The sequence below is a fragment of the Miscanthus floridulus genome, chromosome 4, assembly GCF_019320115.1.
Source record: "Miscanthus floridulus cultivar M001 chromosome 4, ASM1932011v1, whole genome shotgun sequence".
Taxonomy (NCBI): domain Eukaryota; kingdom Viridiplantae; phylum Streptophyta; class Magnoliopsida; order Poales; family Poaceae; genus Miscanthus; species Miscanthus floridulus.
The window spans coordinates 59,644,051-59,649,056 of NC_089583.1; the positions used below are offsets into that span (position 1 = coordinate 59,644,051).

The window sequence follows — 5,006 nt, forward strand, 5'->3', positions numbered from 1 at the left end:
TGGCTAGGATGAACAGTGTGTAATGCAATGGTGAAGGGCAAGCTAGAGACTCAGGACACGATGGACCGTTGAGGCGGTGAAGCGCGAGTAGAGATGGTTTGGCACCGATGGACTGAGGCATTGGTGAAGGGCAAGCTAGAGGCTCAAGACACGATGTGCCATCAAGGCGGTGAAGTGTGAGTGGAGAGTTTGGCAACGATGGACCAAGGCAACGGAGAAGAGCAAGTGAGGCTAAGGTCGAGTCGATAGACTTGAAGTCTATGTGTGGTTTGAGTGATCAACATCACTTATGAAGATCAAGCCAAAGATACATTGATCGTATCAGGCGGCTTGGTGAATATGTCGGACAATGTTTTTCCTTGCGGGCATCAATTTGAGAGAAATTGGATAAGCACAAGGCAAAGGTATGAAACATAGGATGTTTCATTTTGCCGGCCATGAAGATTCAAATGGTTTGGTTTATGATAGATAGCCATAGTATCACTACTATAGGGCAGGGATATAGTAACACCAAATTGTGTTACTATAGGCTCAAGAAAGTGTTACTAGCCTTAGTAACATATTTTTTTATGTATTCCAATTGGCGGTGTTACTATAGAGCCATCTATTGGAACACATTTATTTATCTACTGAAACATTTGTCTAGTGTTACCATGATTATATGTTGTAACACTATTTTTAGCTCTAGTAACACTTCCATATTATGGTAGAGTATATAGTTTGTAACACTTTTTTGAGCTCCAGTAACACTTTGTCTAGTGTTACAATGAATAGAACCAACTGCCACGTAGTTTGTTCCATTGCAATATATATGATTTCTTGCCACGAAAACCATTTTGTGGCTACAGCCGCAATTGCCACGCAAAATACTTTATTGCAATAGGTTCTATTGCTACAAAAGTTGTGTTGTGGCAAGAAATATTATCGCAACGAAATATTACAGTTGTAACCAAATCTCATAGCATCACTCAATGTACGCGGAAATAAGAGAACACAACGCAAGAGCATTGTAGCAATATATTATGACAATGAATTATAAATGTTGCATTTGGATTTATTGCAACAAGAAGATATTTTGGCAACACCTACTGCATTCTATATCTAGTTAATAAAACATTTTTCGCAAAAGAATTATACCAAAATAGTAATTCATAATCACATATGCCAAACTAAATCATTATCGTCTAAAATAGTATTTGCAATCATAATGTAAAGTGACTAAGTAATACTACAAGGCTTTTATATGTATCTCTAAACTAGAACTATGAAGTTTGTAACTATCATTGTGATGACAAAAGTAATCTATCTTATGTAGCCTTTGGGAATTGCTTGTTTGACATTGTAAATTGCTTAACTTGACCACGCCATGACTCTGAGGCTCCACTCAAACTCTGTATCTTCCTGCTCTAGAAAAAAAAACACAATGACACATGCATTAGTAAATTTCAGCAGTATGTTACTAAGGCGCAGCCAACACTAAGTCTCTAGGATATAACAATATTTTAGCAACACTCCTCAGTTGATGTGTAGAAATTTAATTCATTGACCCGTTAACATTGTTGTTTTGGAAAATACTTTGGTTGACATTAGAAGTTAAGTTAACGACGAGGAATTGTATTTGAGCACATAAGGAAATTTTAGAAACAAGTACACATGGGTATGAGTTGTATTAGTAAGATGGTAATGTATTTGAGACTTCCTAATTGTGCAATAACAAAATGAAAGTGAAAAAGAAAGGCATGGCACAAATGAAATACCACGAAATCTGATATAGAATGTTGTGAGTTAAAGATGCCTTGCATTTCCTATTTGCGCACAAATTGATGCACTGCATTAGAAACTTAGCAGCAGTTACTATCATATAATAGAAAAATGGAAGGAGGTCATCATCAATGGTTGCTTTAACAGGGAACAAATTAAAACTGTTAAACAGAAGAAAGAAAAAGATAACAGAGAAGAAAGCAAACAATTAAGTAGTAGCTTAAATGGAAGAAAAGCAATCCAAGATGTGTCATTAGCCCCTTTTTTGAACCTGTAAAAGAAAGCATAATTGCTTGAAACGAACTAACACATGAAGATGTCACATGGCAAATATATCCAAAATGTTTGTTAGAAAAACTTTTTTGAAAAGAACAACAGCAGGGGAGCCCCCCGTTGTTAGGAATTTTTATTAAACCAAAAAGAACCAACTGTACAAAAAACAGAACAAAAAAACAGCAGCTAAGAAGGAAACAGGTAGCCTAAGGCAGGCTGGGCCAAACTATGTACACAAATCTATCCATATTTACTTCGGTGTTTCAGCAAACGCCTAACTGGATGAAACACATCAGAAAGATCGGATACATGAATGAAGTACTCTTTAATAAGCGAGCTATTCATAGTAAGAAGATGACATACTAAAAATTCACTTGATTCAATTTATTGAAACAGTAGCATATTTATAACGTTATTTGAACTTGGAGCTTGAGAACAAGTGTTATGGTTAGATGTGTATAGAGAATGACATATATAAATACGAATAAAAAGAATCCAAATCTAATTTTACCTTGTACATTTTAATTATCGCAGCCTCTCCTAATCCTGCTTATTTTCCCATATGACCATTTTGCTATAAAAACAAGCTAATTATAAAGAGTAAGTACAAGTGACAAATGAATTTTAGGTTATATATAGTATGTCATAATAATATGCTTATCTGTATCGATGCTAAGTGGGAGAAATATTATTATATCAAGTCTTAGTATAATACACCGAGGAAAGATAACAGTTCTGGTATACATATTGCTGCTCTTAGCATGAGTATTTACATAGGTTAGAAAAAAAAAAAAAAAAAAAACTCAGACAATATTTACCGCTGCTTAGTATACAGTAGTTTCAGGGCTGAGTAAACGCATGAATGCAGGGCTACAGAGCAACAAACCTTTGCGTCTATTACTTGAACTTTATTTTTAGGAAAGGGAGGCAAATGCATGGGGTAAACATAAATCTGAAACAGTTTGCATGCCAATGTGTGGCAGAGAATTAATCTGACAATGTTTGGAACGGCTTGAGCATGAACACTGCCCAAGGCATTTTCAGAAAATGTGCATTAGAACATTGTATCAAATCTGACAGGAGATAGGATCGGATAGTGCACTGCTTTATGGTATTGATATGCATATAAACTCAGTAGCAGCTCAAAGATCAGATCAAAAGGAACCTTTGTAGTGTAGCATTGGTTCCCAACTCATAGTTCAGGATTTGCCTGGTCTCCAATGGTGATCCAATTTATTAGGAAACAGAAATTTGTGATCATGATCAGACGATCCGAACTCAGACCGTCGGGCTCACAGAACAGGGGGAGATGGCGATCCCAATTTAGGATTTTCATAGCAGAACATCACCTGAAGAGATCTAGAAGAAAATGAAAAATCCACAACACATCAAGGCTGAGATCGCCAAACCAGATCAAGGCATCAACAACAATTCGATCCCATGCAGATTGGAAGAGAACTGCACAAGGAGAAGTGAGAAAACTCACCTGAGAATGGGATGGTGTGCGCCGTAGGGATGAGGGGCATTGTACGTGGGGTGGAGGGGCATGTCTGAGCCGGCGGCGCCGCTGTGCAGGGGTTGGGCATTGTACGCCTGTACGTCGGTTCTCCTCGCACTAGTAGCCAGCGGCAACAGGACGGATCGACAAAGCCGAACACTGCTTAAAGCTGATCGGAACTGGGAGACGGGGTGGTGAGGATTCGTGCTCCTCACCTTGCTAGACGCACAAATTGGGATGGGGCGGCCGAAAGAGATGAATGTTGAACTGCCCCGCGAAGGTGAAGGGCAAATCAGTTACCCCCCCCTATTCCCGAGCCCCTCACGTTAAAATTTGGTTGGCGGGCCTCTCAAAAAAAAATGTTGGCGGTACAATCTTTTTGGTGGCAAATTTTGGTGCGAAAAACAATAGACTATTTACGTGGTCTCCCAACTCAGTTAAGGAAAATCAGAGCAACTTATTTACTTATTGTATTACTATAAACTGAAATTCCACCTAATAAATCAGGCGCACATAGGGAAATCATTAAATGGATGTACCGAAACTTATGATTTTTTAATAGATCTTTTATGGAAACTGCGAAAATACACCCCTTATCTATGGAATTCCAAAAATAATTTTATGGGAAAATAATTTTAGTTTCACCATATGTCGGGTACCATAAAACGGGGTCCCCTAAACGTATACCGAAAAAATCGCTTAAACCTCATCAAAATCAAAGCCAAGAAATGAACCATTGGTTAACCCCTGGCTCTCCGCCTCGCTTGAGGCCATCGGCTCTCCGCCTCGCTCGAGGCCTCGCACCGGAGGCCTCGGACGGCCTACCGAATCTCCGCCTCGCTCGAGGCATCGGCCTCGCGCGGGAGGCCTCAGAAGGCCTACCGAATCTCCGCCTCGCTCGAGGCCTCGCATTAAAAGCCTCGGACGGGGAACTGATTCTCCGTCTCGTCCGAGGCCCCGCGCGTAAAGCCTCGGATGAGATGCCGATTCTCCGTCTCACTCGAGGCCGGCTCGGCAATAACCCGTCGCCTCTGCCTCGACCGGTCTCCCCGACAGAGCGTCGCGTCCCATTAATGCGACCAACCACTCCCGCGATATCAGCCGGACGACGGCTCGACACAGCGGAGCGGCCGACGAGACGGGAAGTCGCGTCAACGCCATACCGTCTAGGACAGGACGGAGCGGGGGTTACCGGCCACTGTGCTCTGATACTGTGCCCACGACCGGCGCCCGCACTACACTGTGCTACCTAACCCCTGCTCTAGGAACAACGCAGCGTGGGAAGTCAAGTCTGGGTCACAATAGCCTCGGAATCAGTGTACGGGACCAACTGCTCCTTCCAAGCCTCGGCAATCTACTTTGGGGTCTCGGCAGCCTCGGGATTCGCGCCCGCCGAGCCCCCCCACGATGGCTCAGCCTCGGCACCAACTGAGCCTCGGCTCTTTACACGGTCAACATGCAGCGACCGGCATGT

At 41.8% G+C, this 5,006-nt stretch overlaps 1 long non-coding RNA gene across 2 annotated transcripts; it reads right to left on the minus strand.

Annotated features, from left to right (window-relative positions):
• Nucleotides 1–1,164: 1,164 nt before the first annotated feature.
• On the minus strand, nt 1,165–3,787 carry LOC136551540 (uncharacterized). 2 transcript variants are annotated; one of them, XR_010782607.1, is made up of 3 exons: nt 3,521–3,787; nt 3,200–3,393; nt 1,165–1,401 (listed from the first exon to the last, which is right to left on the minus strand). It is a non-coding gene; the product is annotated as an uncharacterized lncRNA (long non-coding RNA). The 2 variants fall into 2 exon arrangements; XR_010782606.1 differs by having other exon boundaries at nt 1,165–1,406.
• Nucleotides 3,788–5,006: the final 1,219 nt, after the last annotated feature.